Consider the following 20124-nt stretch of genomic DNA (forward strand, 5'->3'; position numbering starts at 1 on the left):
TTTGGTTTTCTCATTGGACCACTCAGCAGCAGAGCATATATTTACACTCAGAACACACAGTGACACTCCTTGCATTGCAAGCTCTCAGGGGTGGGCCATCTTTTACCATCGGTACTGGAAGAAACGAGGACAAAACAATCACCGAATGTAGAATTCAATTAGGATGCTTTTAAATGCTGCTGAAATATTAAGAAATAACACGTAGATACGTGAATACATTGTGCTATAATGTAGATCAATAAGCCGTGCAAAGCATTTCATTACTTCTCGAAATAACTTACAATTTCATTAGGATGTCTTTAGAATGTTGTATTAATAAATGCGTGTTTTTCAAAAAATTATTTACCATGTAATCATACTGAAACCTGAAGAGTAACAAGTCCCAAAAGCCTTTCCTTCGACTTTTGCTTTTACGAAAAGAAGCACTGTGTGCCTGCTTAGCTTTCATGTCGTCTTAGAAATGTGCGGTTTTAAACAGTGGTCGCTTAACTTTTCACCCATGTTAGGTCATTGCAATAGAATACAAAGATCCTACTAGATTCATACAGAATATTTGGTGACATGAAAACGTATAAAATGGTGCTTCCGAATAATATAGATGCTTGCTTTTCCTTTGCTGACTAGCTTCGTCTACACAATGAGGGTCATCTGTACAAGAACTGCAGCTAACTAATGCTAAAGCTAGTTAGCTACAGTTTTCTCAACATGGCCTATCACCAAAAACTATCGTTCTGTTAGCGATGTATTTACAACACGCCGCTCCATGGCGATAGTTTCAGGTAGCAGTGTAGAAAACTGCAGTTAACACTAGCGTGAAGGCGATACAAGTTCTGACGTTAGCAGGCGAAAACTCACAAAAGGCGCATTAGTGAGTGGCAAAAATACAAAGCCCAATGTAACTTTTTTTCCTCTAGAGGCAGAAATAGCCTATAAGTCCAACACCAATGAAAAATATGAAACAAAACCAATGCCCCGCAACAGCCAGGATGACCAGCCAGAGTCCCAGGGGGAGAGGAAATTCAGGGCTATAACCATGAAAAGAGGCACATCGTTGGGCAAAACCAGCGATGCATCACTTATCATTGCGCACTCCTTGCAACACCATGGCATCCAAAACCTTGAAAGCGCGGACAGTTCCTGGGACCAGGAGGCATCGCTGGGCCTACGTATGGGATCCGAGTGGGATGCGGAGGGGCTGTGGAGTTGCTGGGCCGTGGCGGTAGACATTGAGGCATCAGAGATCGCCCTTACCTGGTGGTGAAGTCTGCCAGGTCGCATGGGGACATGTTGCTGACCTCTGTGAGAAGACTACCTGGAGCCCCCTGGAGCTGTGAATGGTAGAGGCGCTCCTGCACACTAACATAGGGAAGTCTGCATCACATACCACATGCCACCACTACACCGGGGCGCATGGCGGGGATTACCAATTGTGTCTGCATCACATGTCGGAGGATGTTGCGCTGGCCAGAATCTGTGGAGGGTGAGGCCCCTGAGCTGCGCCGAGCTTGTGTGGCAGGAGTGCTGCACCTTCATGCCTAAGGGCACCCTAATGCATCACCTGCATCAGGAGGTTCACCAGCAGACGTGACGGTGACTGCTGTACCCAGGCTTGTGAAATCCAGCCTTACTGACACTCCTGCGGGCTGAGTCACGGATTTGGAGAGAGTGCCACAGATTGCGCCATGGTATCAATGTCCAAGTGAGGAGAAGGTGGGATATGCAACGGAGGACGCCCGGTGGCCGAGTTGGGCCCAGGCCTAGCATTTGTAGATGATGCACCCCCAGTGGCGACTCATCCGCCAAGGCAGAAGAGCATCGTCCCACTGCTTTCAAGCAGTGCAAGAAGACAAAACATTACATGATGATAACTTTCTGATGTACTCATGCTTTGTTTCCTTTGTGGGCAGATGGGTGGGGCTGCTCTACTCACGGAGCAGGGCAGGGGCGGAGTGATATGCCTACTCATGTGCACAATGTCTGTTTAGTTAGCCCTCTCAGGCTGCCCAAAGTAGTCATGCGCACATCCCTGTTCGCAATGCAGACTGCATTACAACCTGCATGAAGAACATGCTTACTCTCCGGCCCCTTGCTGAACGCCTTGTCACAGCACTCAAGTAAAATCACGATGCTGTATTGCAGTGTTGTGATTGGCTCTGGGCAGGGAGCCTGGCTGCCTGCTTCCTGTTTCCGAGAGCAGACTCAGGAGAGCAGAAGCACAGAAGACGCAGGACCCGGCCTGAAGGTAAGAATTATTTAAAAATATATTTACAACCCCTGTTTCCCTCCTGCGTCCCCACCCCCTCCAGTGTCCTTTCCAGTGTTTCCCACCTCCCAGCTGTCCAGTCCACCCTCAGTACTACTTAATGGTGGCTGCTGTGCGGCCATGCGCAGCACGTGTACAACTGGTGCGCCAAAGGCAAGCCCATCTCCGTCCATCTGCCCCTGGACAGCGACCAGCACCAAGGACCCTACCTCTTGGACGCTCCTCTGCTACGACGCCAGCACCCTCCTTGCCAACAATCCTGGGCGCTGCACTGCCAGCCATCTAACAACACCGTAGATTCTCTTGCACCCTGCACCTGTCGAAACTGCAAACACACCTTCTGCCACATCAGCACACCAGCGGCTCCTGCCACCCAGCCGACCAACAGCGCAGCCGACCGCTCAATTGAATCCTCCTCAACGTGCGGTCTCTCCTCAAAGACGCAACAGAAATCTGGGACCTCCTCGATGCCACCTATTCAGACATCTCTTTCTTCACGGAAACCTGGACCAACCTCTGATCTGGACCGGACATCGCCATAACCATCCACAATGGCTACATATTCACCCGCACTGACCACCCCGGGCTGCCAGGAGGAGGCATTAAAATTTTCTAAAAAAGCCCAGTCTGATTGACCACGCTCTCTAATGAGCCCACAGTGAACATGGAACACCTCCACTTCCAGATCCGGACCAACCCCAACTCCACCCTCCACAGCACCCTCACCTCCAGGCCCCCCTGGGCCATGAACCACCATTCACCAATGCCATTGTAGACCTCATGAATAATAATAATAAATAATAAAGAAGCTTATAGAGCGCTTGGTGACGCCTTCACGGCGTGTCCCCGCGCTGAGGAGAAAAGGAAGCGCTCAGAAGGGGGACTCCTTCTGTTACCACTATGGGTTAAGAATTATACAAGTGGGTTTTTAGTAGTTTTCTGAACTTAGCCTCAGAACCTTCCAGTCTAAGGCTCAACGGTAGACTATTCCAGTTATTGGCAGCCATCCATCTGAAAGAGCGACCACCCATTTTAGCTTTTTTTATGCGAGGGATTGTCAATAGACCTGCTCCTACCGAGCGCAGGGCTCTTGTCGGCTCATACGTCTGTACCAGGTCATAGAGATAGGATTGGGCTTTCTGCCATATAATCCTATGGCATATTAGAAGCACTTTATACATCACTCTCCTTTTGATCGGTAGCCAGTGTAGTGCCGCAAGAGCTGGTTTGGAGGCTGCTCTTTTGGGAAGTCTCAACACCAGCCTGGCGGCAGTGTTTTGGAGAACTTGCAGGCGCCCTAAGTTCTTTTCAGTGGTGCCTAGGAGCAAAACGTTGCCGTAATCCATACGGGACGTAACCAGAGCTTGTGTCATGGTGCGGCGGGCCTCCAGGGGGAGTAGGTCTAGTGTGCGATTGAGAGTTTTCAGTATTCCAAAACACTTTCCCACTAGACGATTGACGTGGCCCTCATAGGATAGTTTAGGATCCATCCATATACCCAGGTTCTTTGCCTCCTAACAGGGAGTGGGCATGGGGCCAAGGCATACTGGCCACCAGTCCCTAGTCCAGCTTGAGTTGTTCCCTCCGATCAACATAACCTCCTTTTTGGAGCCGTTTAGTTTTAAACAGTGGGAGTTCATCCAACCTGCCAGAGCCTGCATACAGGCCTTGAAGTTAGAGGCCGCCATGGTGGGGGCCTGTGATAAGGAGATGGCACCCCAGGCTCTCCCATGCACCGACTACATCCTACTCAGAGACCTCAAGTTCCACCTAGACAACCCCATTGGCCAGAACACCACCCCCCTCCTGGGGAATCTCACCAACATCAGACTCAAGCAGCTCGCCACCACACCAACCCCCATAGACAGACATAGTCTTGAGCCTGTCTTTTTCACCATCGGGAACTTCAACTACAGTCACATCACAGGACTCTCCTGTATCGACCATCATTGTTTATGGCACGCCTCCAGCACGCCCACCGTACACCATTGCCATCATTGCCCCCGTCGCAGCTGGATCAAGGACACCGAAGAACTTCCCGCCAACTCCCTCAGCACCACCACTCCGCCAATGCTTACAGACGCCAACACCGCAGCGCGCAACCTCCACCAATGGATCTCTAACTGCGCCAACACCCTAACACCCCTCAAGAAAAGACCAAGCAAACAACACTCCAGGTAGGCCAAATGGTTCATTCCCGCCCTCCACTAGTCCAGCCCTACCTGAAGACATCTCGAGAAGAGATAGAGCCACAATATCAATCATCTCCGCAACACAGTCTTCCTTGCACCATGGCGCAAGAGTGCCTACGTTGGTGCATTGTTCACTGCCCATACCTACCAGGGTTAATTGGGTTACCCATTATCTGTTTACGTTGGTGCATGGCAGCCATTGTGCACCAAAGTAGGAGAAAAAGACAGGGAGGCTTATACATGAGCCCCTTCTGACAGTTTCACCCCACTGGTGTGTCACTTTCTTGACGTGCTTGCAGAGTGATTCTTGCACCATGTTGCACCGTATTTGCAAAATGACGCATATAGACACATGCGTGACCTTGTGAAGCCCTGTGACACATTATACCTCATCAGGTATGATGTATGCAGGGTTGGGCGTTCCCATGCACCGAAGCCTCATAGGAGTGGCACAGTAAAATCCATCAGATTTCACTGCAACTGTAGGATGCCACTGCGTCAGTACCTTGCTCCTCTCTCATGGCAGGCATAAGGGTGATGCAGTGCCACAGGGATAGGCTGGCCCCATGCACTGTAGGAGTTGCGCATGATTGTGAAACAACTGAAGCAATGCTTCACTTTTGCGCTGACGATACATCAGAATTCCAGACATATTCGTCATTAATTGTGGCATGGAGCGCCATAAAGTGAATGCAGCGCATTTATGGTGTCGCAAGAAGGGCGGAGTAAAACGTTTTGCAACCCTATTTTGTCACAGCCATGCAAAACCTTTCATGAATGAGGCCCAGGAATGTGCCCTATCTTATTGATGGTGCGCATTCCTGCCCTGTAGTTTGGTCACAGGGCAACGCAGCAACATTCCTTGCAGCGCTTTTCAGCACCAAAACCTTCTGAAATGAGGCCCCAAGTATTTGCGCCATTTTTAAGACCAGCTATTTTCTGGTCTGAAAAAGCTGCCTCTAAATGGAGGTAGAGGCAGTTTTTTGAGTTTTGCACCATGCTCGGAATTCCTGGTAAATATTTCAAAGTGGGGTTAGCGGCGTTTTTTGCACGGGTATGCCTGCCTTGCATCTCATTTTCATTAAGTCCCACAGTGGCGATTATAAAAATTCACGTTTACCGTGGAAGACTGCCGCTAACTGTAGTTAGTGGCAACTTATAAATACTGCGATAAAAAAACTGCCGTAACGCCAAAAAGTTGACCATACAATACCTTCTTTCTCACCCTGCGAAGCTTGTTAAAGCGACTCATTTGGGCTGGCAGCAGGCCTCAGACTAACTAGAACACACTCATTCTTCCCTATGACAGGGATTCCCTGATTTTCAACTGTACTTCATTGTGGCACAATGCCAGTTTGTGTCTCACTGGTTCCATGCTGGCACTCATTTATCATATGTTATCCCAGAATGTAACCAGGCAGAATGTTAGAAAATGGGTAATTATTTGTGTGGCCTGCACAAGTAATGGGTCCACATTTGTCCACCACTGGGAAGCAAATACCTCATTGTAATGCTTGACTCCCATAGGGTAACATTGCAGAGCAATCCAAGGCTTACTCAAGGAAGGTGGTGTGGGCTCATAATCACTATTCACAGATACACAATAATAACACTCAAAACATTATTGTCTAGTTTGTGCTTTCTATTTTGAAAAAAGGAAAAAGTACATTTATTACACAAACACATTACTCAATACAATGCGGAAATTTTCAAATATATACAAGCTGATGGAAATACTTTTGGATGACAGTGCGTAATCCTTCATACCCCTCCCAAAGGAAGGTCTAGATCCACAAAGCACATGACAGATCATTCACTTGTATTACAACTGCAATATTGGAATATTACTTTCCATGAAAGTACTTACTGTCGACAATAAAGCACATCTACTTGGCATATGAGTGGTTGTCAGCGTCATTACATCCTTAAAACATTCACAAATTTTCAAAACAGGCCTATAATTCTTAACATATGTTGGGTGTTTATTAAGGGTGAGCTTTAACCTCCGCTCTGCTGTTGGAGTTTTACGGGGGTTTGCCTACCCCACGCTCATCTTGAAGCACAAAGTTCAGCAACAATTGTGCCAACCACCATGTGGTGAAGTGTTTTGTTGCACGCGCCTCACCAACATTAAGTTGGTGAGTGCGAGCAAGAACAAACAAGCGCTAAACTGCCTCTCTGTGAGATTATTAAATGCAAGTGGTCATGGCAGGTTACTACCGCTCATGCTGAGAAAGTTGCTGCTTGCGTTGCAGAAGCTGCGGCACAAGTAGAAAACCTACTTGAGCAGTACAAAAAAGCAAAACCCTCTGGCCTGCAGAGTGGTTCTATGCGTGCTGATTTCAACAGATGGGACAAACTATGGGTGCTAAAAATCAGCAAAACATACAAGAATTCCCCACTCACAGAACTCCATGGAATCTCATGGAGTTTTTAGATAACTCTGGAATTAAGAGTAAAACTCTGTGAGTGCCGCCCACTCCTAGTGTTAATCCCATTTCAGAAAAGTGTAATATGTGCATCTAGTTTAGAGGAAACTACGGTCAGTCGATGTTTAAAAAAACTGATGTGGTGCCCCGCTGGATTGTCCTCGCATAGTCCTTTGCTGCCAGAATAGGGCTAAAAAAATGGTACTGCTTCCCAAATTACTCTATTTGTTTAATAACATTCCACTGCCACTCACCCAATACCTATCCCCCAGTTCCACTCCCAGTTTATAAAATTAGCTTGGGCCACAAGCACCCCGAATCAAATAGAAAACCCTATACTGAAGTTTTTTCTAGAAAGGTTTGAAGCACATGGCTTTGAGCTTTGATACCTTTGTGCATAAGCACATTTTGGACACAATTGGTACAGCCTGGGATCCTACATCCCTCATGTCACAGTTGAGATGGACCCGAAGGTGCCCAGATCTTGAAGAGCACTTATTGCAAGCCTACCTCCAAGATACTCCTTGACTAGGTCAACAGGAGCCTGCACATCAAGGACTGAGTTGGGCAGACAAGTGGATCTGAGGGTCTTCTACTTCTCTTACCTCCCTCTCCAACAACACCCATGGATACTGGTCACTCATGAACTAAAAGTGCTTTCTCAACTTTATAACAAAGGGAAGATGAAATAGGGAGACCTACATGTAAATAAAGTATTCTTATCACTAAACGAATTTGCTGGGGACACGTAGAAGACACCTTTGGATATCTTCTTGTATCATTGATTGAAGAGCTCACAGGAAGCATTAGTAACCTAGTTTCCAGTGGAACCGGCTCCCTGCTGGACACTAGACGCAATCCTTGCCCCAGCTCCATGACACTATTATTTATACGATGCTGCACTCGAGAATCTTCCGGCGCAAGGGCACACTGTGCATGTTACATGGGAGAAAGAATTGGTCTTGAGATACCACAGAAAATGTGTCCTTCTCTTGTGCACAAATTGGCTTGATATCCAGGAGTAGGAGGGACCGTATAATCCACCATAAGATCTTGTAACACTCATAGCCAACCCCCATGTCCCTCATCAGGTATGGCCTTAGTGAAGATTCAAATTGTGCCAGTTGTGGAAATTCAGAGGCAAAAATTTTGCCATCCTTGCCTATTGGGAGGAGGTTTTTTATGCACTCTGTAAAATGATTGACTATGAAGTACCCAGGGATCCAAGGCTTGCAGTGCTGGGATAGATATGGGGCATCCCAATGTCCTATAGATGATGTACAGCTTTGGCCCTGCTGCAGACAAGAAGACTGGTGGTCTACTGCTAGGGCCAACAAGGATCCTCAAAATATGAGAAATTGGTTGAAACTTTACTATATTGCAATGAACAATGTGACTTGTATACCACGATGATGTCCCCGTCCTCCACACCGAGAAACATTTGGGGCCCCCTCAAATCTTTCTTGCTGACCACGACTGAATAAAGTGCTGTGCTCTGGTCATTGGGACTTGAAGTGGAACAAAACCTGATGAACTATGCAGGGACTGGAAGTTATGCAAGACTCAGTGATGATTACAGATTTTATGGGACTTCCGGAACTAAAAGGGATGACCATATGAAAGTGGTACTCTGCTTGCTTTTTCCCCTGGGTTATGCTGGGGATTATGTACACAAGCTGCATGTCCTTGATCCTCCTACTCTTTCACTTTACAGTTAGCTTGTTCCTTTCTCTTTGGTTGTGTAACTTCTATCTCAAACTACCAATAAAACATGAATAAAACTACAACTGCTACCAGCATAGGAAATGGATGAATTATATACGCTGTCCTCGTAGCACACACAGGGAATGGCTTGCAGCTTTTACTTGGTGCCTTTGGGGCATTTATGGACTGGCTAGACCTAAAGGTGAATGCCAACAAATCATACACCATGGTGGTCGGATTGCATAGGATTAGGGGCAAATCAAAATCTTTTAAATGTAAGGGTGAAGTGGTTACTAGAGTGGCAGTATTCCCATACCTGGGGGTACTCTTTGACGAGAGGGGCTCCTGGGTCCCCCAGATAAGGGCAAAGAGCCAGATCATCTGCGGCACTTATGGGGTTCATAAAAAGGTTGGGGGCTAGGCCGATGGAGGCCGTGCTAAAAGATTATAATGCTAAATGCATCTCAACCGCGATGTATGGGTCAGCCCTATGGGGCTATGTACATCTAGAGATGATCCAGAGGGTAGAAAATAGGTTTTTGCGTTCCTTGCTGTCTGTGCCCCGGTCGACTCCGACTTTTTCCGACTCATGCGGAGGTGGACTTGGATTACGTCACCGACAGACTTAACCTGGCGCCGTTAACCTTCTGGCTAAAAATTTGGCTTAACAAGGAACTAACCCTTAACCACGTGATTTTAGCAGATGTAATGTCCTTAGACCACTCCCATAAAGTGCCCTGGTTGGATTATTTGAGAAAGTCCTTTTAACTCCTGGGACGCCCGGACCTTTTCCTATCACCATCATGTATTAGGCAGGTGGACGTGAACCTAGTTAAAAAACACTTTATGGAAAGGGCCAGATTAGCCCGGGAGGAAAGAGAATTGCTGAAACCTACAGTGAGATCCCACTATATGCTATTAGGTTCTACCTCACTCGAGCAATATCTTATGACTGTCACAAAGCCATTTCATAGGTTTTTATTGGTTAAGTTCAGATTTAATTTGATTAATTTTTATCTGGGCAATTATCCAACTTTGGTCAAACCAGATTTAGCCACTCCCTGCATTCGTGACCAATTTTCAACTCAAGACACAATGCATTTTGTTATGTTTTGCGGGCTCTTCTCGGACATTAGAAAGAAATACCTGCTGCCTATTTTGAAGGAGGCTGGCTTTACACAAGTGAGGCCGGCATTAGTTTTCCTCCAGTCTTTGGGCAGCGACCACATCATATTTCGTGTCGCTAATTTTTTAATGGCGGCTTCCAGGATTAAATTACATATGTGCCACGGTTTGTGACATAGTGATCTTTTTAATCATGTTACTTATGTAATTCTATTTCTGTGACCTACTGTATTGAACATGCTGAAAATGTACCAAATATTTTTATACATGTATATATATATGTTTTTATACCGTTCATGATTTTATAAATCGGATAAAGTGTATTTGACTGACTGGATGAATTATATATTTCTTATAATTTAGTGGCAAAAGAGGAAGTCAAATGAGAGATAACTTCAATGAATATGCCATCAGGACCAGCAGCTATGGCCCTTTTTAATGACCTAATTGCTGGTAAATGTTCCTGTAAAGAAATATCTTTTCAAGATTGTCAGAGTGCTGTAAAATAGGAGTAAGTTGTGCTGCAAAGAAAGTTGTCAAAATCTGGTATGAACTGATATCTTCAGTAGGTAAGCATTTATCCAACATGTCATAAGATGAGGTAATGTTAAAGTTAGAGAAAACAGTTAAATTGTCACATTTGTTTATAATGGTACCAATCAATTCCATCCACTCTTAACTTTTAAATAATAGTCAAGCATTTTACCTGCTTTATTGACACTACCATAAAATTTGGATTTGAAATGTAATAGAAAATGGCAGGCATCCATGGTGGCAACTGTATTCAATCCAGTCTTGGATGTACCCAGGTCCTTTAGCATATCATTTGATTTGTATGTAAAGTAACTGTGCTAAAGAGTGTTCATTTTTGTAAATTAGGAAGCATACTTTACATTTGCTTTCTTTTTTCTGTTTAATAAATGAGATAAACTATGTGAGAGAAGAATCAAAGGCTTCCCAATTGTTAAGAACAGATGTATCTGCAGGATTTTTCAAATGAAATTCATCCTAGACAGATTTAATAAAACTGTTACTACAATCAGAATTTGATAGATAGGTATTTAATCTTCCTCTATTTGTTTTGATTGCAGCTATGCAAACATACATAGAGGTAATAACAGGTGCATGATCTGGTATACATATAGCACCCATTTGAGCAGCCTGTAGGGTCTTTAATAAAGGTTAATATACCAATATTGAATCAATGCTGGAGAGAAAACCATGGACATTAGGATAAAGGGAGATTTCTGAAGAATTCGGATCACATGGTCTCCACACATCAAATAATGGCCTAGAAGTGATTGCTACTTCAAAAGACTTGTGGAAATTTTCATGCATAAACTTAAATTTGAATTTGCAGTCTAAAGATGGATCAAAATCCTCTCCTACAAATAATATTATAATGCACAATGATATTCATTTTAAATGTGAAATATATCCAGAAGGAGGGGGCAGGTTTCACAAGACCACACACATTAAACAATGTCAAAATATCAGATCAACCTTAATATTAACCTATAACCTGCACCATCACTTTCATGTGATATAGCCACACAATTAAAAGATTTATGATAAAGCATTGCAAACTACTTACCAATAGCTGGGGAAAACACACATTTCCAAACCAATTTATTTTAAATTTCCCAGACTCCACATTGTTACAATGTGTTTCTTATAGAAAATGCAGTATTGGTGTGTAATTTCGCAAGGTCAAAAAAATTATCTTGTCTTTTAACTGAGTTATCCAAACAACGGATGCTACAGGAGACAATTTGATGGGCACTTTACCTCCAGATACAAAATAACCCAAGAACCTTAAATCATAGATGGAAAACTTACTAGATTAACTGAGTTTCCTGAAAGTCCACTTAAATTGCTCCTGTATCACCATAGATTAGCATTCCCAGGATACCAATTAAAAAGGGTCTAATATGAAATATTCCTTTTCTGCCACATCCCCAGCTCATATATCACTTCCTGGCTGATGGGATGTTTCTGTATTAGATTCTTAGATGTGAAACATTTTGGTTTATTCATCTGACTGCTTCACTACCAGGGAAATTGGCAGTCCTTTTCCAGAGGACATTCTGGCATGAATCTCAATGGCCAAAATGTCATGGGTTGCGGAAGTGATATAATGCTTCATTAGTTCATTAATGCCATCAGCGACCACATGCATTTAACAATCCCATTTGTTTCTGATAGACATGGGGAGAGGCAGAGTGGAAAGTGTGTAGGGTGAATGGGGCTTTGAGATTATTATCTAAGCTTGATTTGTTCTGCTCCCTTCATAAACCCTGTGAGGAAGGGCAACAAGACTAGACCTAAGGGGCACTGAAGGGGAAGCCAGAGTAAGCAACTGATACTCATGGCCAATCTTAATCATGTCTATGTCTTCTGGTGATGTGACCTAGACATAGGCAAAATAAGTGATGGGCATGATAGAAAAGAGGAAAAAGAGTTAGACACAAGACAAAGGCTGAATAGAGGAGTAGAGTAGGCAGCAGATGGACGGAAATGAAAAGGTTTACATATAAGCAACAGCATTTCCATAAGCAAAGTGTTTTGTAAAGAGGAAGATATTACTGTGCTCAAATTATACCTATTAATACAATTCAAGATTGGCAGGATCAACAGACAAGCACAAGATTAAAAATGAAGCCTTGGGGATTCCTTTATTCAGAAGAACCACGGATGATACCACAGAGGAAAAGAGCTTTAGTAATCTAGTACAATAAAAAAGATGTCCCCAGCTCACATTTGGTATTAGGCCATTTAGATAATTCAGCTTTTAATGGGCATCATCTCCAAAATCTTTATAGTAACAGTGAGCTACACCCAGTTGTGATCTCTTCCTGCTGTTCCTTGGGCTCAACAATATTTGTATGTAAGTTTACACACCATGTGAACACCTGCTCAATTTCCTCCATAAAGAGGTGTTCAACAAAGACAGTGTTCAGATAAACATCTTAATCTCCAGCTTATTTTTTTTATTTCCTGAGTTTCTGTATCAACACCTTGCTCTGCGTCTTCTATTGCACCAAGATCATCACCCATCTAGTGGGCCTTTTTCTTAAAGTAGGGCATCGCTTTCAATGCTGCCCTGGGTCGCAGGTGTGTAGCTTGGTCAGTAAGATTGGAGGGTGTGAGCTCCAGATTCCCCAGCTATCATGCTGGCACATAGGGGTATTTTTCCCGAATTCTCGCGCAAGACAGCCCAGCACAGAACAGCAGCCAAAAATGCTACACTGCACTGCGTGAGAAGGAGAGAGCAGGAAAGCACCATATTAGAGAGATGTGGCACTCTCCTGCTGTCTACCTAGTGCTGGCACATAATCAGGTGGATGTGCACCACACAAACACCTTTGCACCATACTGCAAGGGTGTCTGCATGAGTCTACTGTGCTGCACTGTGTGAGAATTTGGTAAATAGACCCCTCTGTGCCAGTGTGATTGTTAGGGATTCTGAAGCTCACACCCCAATTGTACTGACCAACCTATGCCCCTGACCTTTCCAATACAAAATACAATGCTTAGACTAACCTTAAAAGTGTTCCCGATGTGTATGTATGTTGTACAGTGCAGCACACATGGTAAGTTAGAAAAGTAAGGAGAAATAACATTATTTCTCTTGATAGTGCCTATTTGAAATGGGCATTTTATTGTTTGATGCCAAACTCAGTCTACTTTTTTCAGTAAATGGGTGTTTGGTATGAATACCATGGGTGGTTGCATGGGAATGCCCATGCACCACCCATGGAACACTCACTTGGCCCGCTGCTTTGCATTACTTTCAAGTATATTTCTGCACTGGAAAGTCAATTGGGAAAAACAAATTGTGTCAATTTGTGTCACTTTTGTGAAGCAAACATGGCACAAAATCATAGTAAAAATATCCATAATGTTAAAATACATAGGACAAGCAGGGGGCACGAGAGGGGCTTAAGGGGCAGTGTAATGTGAGAGTAATGCAGATTAGTAGGGGTACTAAGTGAGTAAACACATTGGCCCTCATTATGATGTTGGGCAGAAAGTCGTCCAACAGCTCGTCGGAGGCTTTCCGCCCGACTGAGTCTGTCAGGGTGGCAGGCGGAATAGTGATCCAAAAATGGCAGCGGAGCCAGCCTCGGCTCCGCCATCGGGATCACAATGTCGCCTTCTGCCTGACCTTTCTTGGCGGTCTGCCACCATGAAAAGGCAGGCGGAAAGTGACTTATGGGGCCCCTAGAAGGGTCCCCTTCCCCCTGGCACTCCGCTACTGGGCCTGGGGGGCACCTGTGGTGCCCCTCTAAACATCCCTGTACTATATAACAGGCACCGCATGGAGCCCGCCAAACGGCGAAGGAATGTTTTAAAACATCCATTTTTTATTGCAGCTTGTGCTGCTGCCCTTTTCCGGCTGCTGCACAAGATGCAACAGAAAAATTGATGTTTCTGACCATCCATATGGTGGTTGCATCCTAATACTGCTGGTGGATCTGCCAGCTAATAGTCAAGTCCATCCCGCTATGGTGTCGTTTGGATCCCCTTTCAACTGATATCGTTATAGGAACGATTGTTTTGTGAAATAACCCAAAAAAAATTAATTCTCTTTCCAAACAGAGAGAGGGAGAGTGTGAATGTTTGTTTTTTCAGTCTGTCTGTGTAAACATTCCAGGTGAAATCTGACAGACTCCTTACCATATTTGCCTGAAAGCACCTGTACCCAATTATTTATCACAAAATACATTTATTAGGGTGGTGTAACAACCCAACCACCTCCCTGAAGCTAGAGTCTCGAAATTGAGGTAGGCAAATTAGATTGGAATAGTAAAAGAATACAGCTAAAGGGAGAACTGAACCCACTTGCGAGAATGTGGTCTGTTTGTACCAAGCTGTTGGAAGGTGATAAACTAAACTGAAGGATGAATTGGACCTTAGAACCTGTTAAAATCAATTGGTTTTCACATAAAGTTCCGGAACACAGTTTTGGGCCTGTATTGGAGAAACATGACAGATAATCAGTCCACCTTATTACAAGTACATTATATCCTTTGGCATTACTAATAAGGCGGACAGTATAACTACCACATTTGTGACGGAGGAACCATCCGTCAAAGTCAGGGCCGTTGTTCTTTCTCAGTTATACTTTCATCCAGATAGACGCTTGAAAATATCTAGCCAAGATAAAATATATCAAAGATGACAGACTTCAGTAGCCAATCTGCTTGTGTAAGGAACAAATCAAGGTAATGGATAATTTGAGTGCTTTATTACATGAATTAACAGAAGCGTGCACACGTACAGAATATTGTTCCAAATTGTTATGTTAAAAGTTTCTAAAGCGCACAGATTACTCCAGCTCTAGTGTCCTGTCGCTAGGGTTGCTATCCTAACAGGAAATGGAAGGATCAAGCTGCAGCCTAGCTGGCAAAAGGGCTCTAAAAGAAGACGAAAAGGGCGGGAGAGCTGGTAAAATCTGATCCTGAGGCACTAGGAGAAATTACTTTGTCTAAATAGCCAGGTTTTAAGATTTTCCTGAAAGTGGTATCAACCGGTTCGGATCTTAATTGTAAGGGGAGAGTAGTCCATAACCTATAGGCACAAAGGCCGAAAGAGCGGCCACCCATTTGGGCTTTCCTATCCCTCAGAATCACTGTGAATGCAGAGGCCGTAGATCTGAGGCAGCGGCCAGGTAAATATGATTTTAGCAGGTAAGTAGCAAATTCCTCTTTTGTTGAATATTTTGTGACATACGCACATATCCTTGAAGCTGATACGTTTTTCCAGAGGGAGACAATGAAGATCTGCCAAGGTTTGGGACACATGCGCCCGTCTCAGGAGTTTTAAAAGAAGGCGAGCGGCTGCGTTTTGCACTCTTTGCAGCTTCTGGATTCTGCTTTTCAAAACTCCGATACACAAGCTTTGGAAGTAATCCAGTCTCGAGACTACACAAGCCTGTGTAATGGCCTTTCTCGCGTACAAGGGAAGCAGATCAGACATCTTAGTAATCATTTTAAGTATGGCAACATTTTTGCATCGAGGCAGGAAATTTGGTCATCAAGGAGAGGTGTGCATCAAACCATATGCCAAATCTTTCGTACTTTAGGGTTTGGGCCGGGGAACGAGCATAGCATCTTCGGACACCATGCAGAGGAGCGGACTGAGAGTTGTTTCCCAACTATGAGAACCTCTGATTTGTTGGTGTTAAGTTTTAAATGGCTATAGTTCATCCATTGGGCCAGTTCTACCATGCAAGATTTTAAACGCATTGCCGACTCTCCTTCATCCTGAACAAGAGTGATAATCAATTTTGTGTCATCGGTGTAAGACACCATGGCGACAATGTATTTGCCGATGACATTTGCCAGGGGGTGCTTATAGATGTTAAGTAGCATAGGGCATAGCATAAATCCTGGGGTACCGCCTGGGACAGGTAAAACACTTTGAGGTGTATGGCGTCTGGCCTACCTGGAAGGTGCAATCTTGAGCAAAAAGGGCTAGACACTTAAGAGCTAAAGAGCCCACACCACAACTACAGAGCCATTGCAGCAGCAGTCCATGTGAAACAGTGTCAAATGCTGCACTTAGATCCAACATGATCAAGGTGGCATTATTTCCTTCGTCTGCAATAGATCTGAGATATTCTGAAGCCAATAGCAGTGCTGGTTCGATGCTGTTTTGAGCACGGAAGTCAGATTGGGACTCATGAACCAGGTTGTCCCTTAAGGCCTTGCTGGGTGCACCCCCAAATCATTCTCCTCCATCTTGTGAGTTGCAGCCTACATGTGCCCCAGGTTGCAGTGCGGTACAAAAGGGGGGTGGTGATGGAGGGAGCATCTGAACCAATCAAACACTCACACCCAGTCAACAGATCTGGGTTTAATCCATCACCGTTCTTTAGCCCACTCTGCCACCCCAGTTCAGACATGGCCATATGCAAATCAGTCTGACCCTGTGCCTCATGGGAACAGTCCAGCCCGAACTGCCAAGCCATGCCTTCCCTGGACCAGATTCAAGCTTCCTAGGACCGGTTTCTGAAATTTCAGCCGTCTTCAACCAGGCTTGCTTGAATCCAGTGGCAAAGAGAGCAAGGGACTCACGTCTGAGCATACCCTGCCAACTTATGGCGAACAAAGCGGTACAAAAGGGGGTGGTGATGGACGGAGCATCTGAACCAATCAAACACTCACACCCAGTCAACAGATCTGGGTTTAATCCATCACCGTTTTTTAGCCCACTCTGCCACCCCAGTTCAGACATGGCCATATGCAAATCAGTCTGACCCTGTGCCTCATGGGAACAGTCTAGCCCAAACTGCCAAGCCATGCCTTCCTGGACCGGATTCAAGCTTCCTAGGACCGGTTTCTGGCATTTCAGCCGTCTTCAGCCAGGCTTGCTTGAATCCAGTGGCAAAGTGAGCAAGGGACTCACGTCTGAGCATACCCTGCCAACTTATATCGAACAAAGCGGTACAAAAGGGGGTGGTGATGGACGAAGCATCTGAACCAATCAAACACTCACACCCAGTCAACAGATCTGGGTTTAATCCATCACCGTTCTTTAGCCCACTCTGCCACCCCAGTTCAGACATGGCCATACGCAAATCAGTCTGTCCCTGTGCCTCATGGGAACAGTCCAGCCCGAACTGCCAAGCCATGCCAGATTGCAGTGAGCAGAGTCCAGGAAGTGGTAAGGAGACAGACTAGTGCTGTCTCTTCCCAAGACAAAAAGTTGTTTAAAAAACGATTTTCACTTTTGGTGTTTACTGTCTATGCCTGTGGTTGTTACAGTTAAAAATTATAGTTTTAGCCAGCCTGTAATTGCATAATATTTTATCACCTGTGTTGTGTTTTAAATGTGTGGTTTTCCCTGCCCATGATTGCCTCCATTTAGTGTGTTGAATTGTGGGATTTGCAGTCCAACCTCTGTAGTTTGTCCCTCTCATTCCTTGGTGACAAATCTGTTTTCCCTCCAAATTTCTCCTTTGCTCTGTGCTTAGACCTGTGTGCTAAAACAGTGCACCCCCAGCCACCATTATGTGTTCACTAGCCAGTGAGGCCAGCCCCCCTGCCTCCCCCCAGCAACAGGGATTTTCTACATCAGAGGGTGCTTCTGTGAGCTGTTTAAACTGTATTTACTGGGGCCAGTGCACTTCGTTTTTTGGCCAGCAGGGGGAGTAAAGCTTTATTCAAACAGTATTGTTAGATTTCGATTTAGTGAAGCCTTTACCTGCAGAAGTCCAAAGTTGTGGATTGAGCCTGTCGGTCTCCTAGGAGATTCTGAACAGGAGAAGCAGCTTCCAACTCCCTGGCCAGCAAACCTTGTCTGAGGTCGCTGGGACCTTATATGGTCTGCTAGTGGTTGGCACATGTGTACACTGATTGGTGGTTGTATCTGGTGTTTCTATTAGGCTAGGGTTAATGTCCTCATTGGTTGGGTATTTGAGGGTTCTGATTGGTTTCTCGATCTGTGATTCAATCATTGTAGGGTTGGGACTAGGGCTAGGGTTAGGATTTGTATTGGAAGTAGGGACTAGGGCTTCCTATGTTATTGGTGGTTGTTGGGAGTAGGGTGGGATTAGGGCTGGGGTTAGACATTTAATTGGAAGTAGCTATTTAGGACTTCTGGTGTGATTGGTTGTTGGACCAGTTGTGGGAATAAGAGTAGGGCTAGGCTTTCTATTGGAAGTAGGGACTAGGGCTACCTGTACCATTGGCTGCTTGGAATTGGTTTGGGACTAGTGGTAGGGCTAAGGCCTTTATTGGACGTAGAGATCAGAGTTTTTGAACTGATTGGGTGCTTGGACTAGGGCTAAGATTGGCTGCAAGGTCCTGGTTCTAGATGTTTGGGCTAGTGTTGTGATAGTGTTAGGGCTAGGGTTCCCATTGGCTGAAGGGGTCACTTGATTACTAGGGCTGCAAAAAAGGCAAGGCTTAGGGCGTCTCAGCCCGGACGTCGAGGCTAAGTGCCGAGAGGACAGTGGTAGTTGCCTGTTTGGGCCTGTTCGAGACTGGTAAGGAATAGGGCCAGAAATGCTGCCCTTTTTCTCATTTAGCAATACCCAGCCCACACCATCCACAACCACAAACAGAGCAGAATCTGTATGAGTGGCTACAGGAAGCTTTTGACATCCTGATACCACTCAAAACCACACAACAGAACAAAAGAACAAAAGCGTCTTGGAGAAAACATAGAAATAAAAGACATAAAACAACAAATTAGAATGCTGCAACGTACCTGGCTCAAAACAAACGCCAAACAAGACAAATTTCACCTATAAAAAATTAACAGAATATATAAGTCGGCTATCGAAAAAGCTAAGAAAAGGTACTATTCAGAGAGAATTCAAAATGCTAATTGTGCAAATAAAAAATTCTATAAAATACTCAATGAATTTCAAAAACCAAATTGCCTAGAAGGAACTCATCCTGTTACTCAAGATTTCACAGACAAACTGGCAAATCATTACACGGATAAAACAGATACGTTGGAGTCGTACTTACAACAAAAACAAAGCACCAGCACTAACCCTTGTACAAAACAACTATACAAGAATGCTCTAATCAAGCCTCTCCGTTCCTTCCAATACATCTCACACGATGAATTTATGGACCTGGTCAAAGCAAGCAGGCCTGCCGGCAGCCCTTCTGACCCTTGTCCGCCACAAACTTTCAAGACAATTCTTTTAACAACCTCTGCTGCCATTCCAGTAAGAAGAATCATAAACGACTCCTTAACTACTGGAATATTTCCAGAAGAACTCAAAAAGTCATACATACGCCCTTTACTGAAAAAACAAACTTGGACCCGCTGAACCCTGACAACTACAGACCCATTACAAATGGACCTTTCCTGGGCAAACTGATAGAAAGAGCAGCGTTCGCCCAGATGTCACAATTCATTGAAGAGAATGACATACTTTCAGATTTCCAAACAGGATTCCGTCCGAGAAGAGGCACTGAATCTGCCCCCCTTGCCATCTGGGATGACCTAAAGAATACAGTTGTCCGCAACGGGGTTGCTGCGCTACTCCTCTTGGACCTCTCAGCTGCCTTTAACACGGTTGACCATGACACTCTGAAATAAAGACTCTATGAAGCCGGCATAGAGGGAACTGCTCTAGACTGGATCACGTCCTACCTTCGAAACAGAACTAATGTCATCCACACCCCACCTTTCTCGTCCAAACCGTACTCCACAAAAGCAGGGGTCCCTCAAGGTTCTATCATCTCTCCCATGCTTTTCAACATCTACATGAAGTCTTTACCAGTACTGATCAATACATTTCACCTCACGTGCAACAACTATGCAGATGACACGCGAATACTCCTTCAACTGGAATGCCCCAAAGACATTGGAAAATCACCAATTTTCAGCTGTCTCAGAGCCGTGGATCAGTGGATGACTTGGAGCCATCTCAAATTGAATG

Source organism: Lissotriton helveticus, chromosome 7, assembly GCF_964261635.1.
Source record: "Lissotriton helveticus chromosome 7, aLisHel1.1, whole genome shotgun sequence".
Lineage (NCBI taxonomy): Eukaryota > Metazoa > Chordata > Amphibia > Caudata > Salamandridae > Lissotriton > Lissotriton helveticus.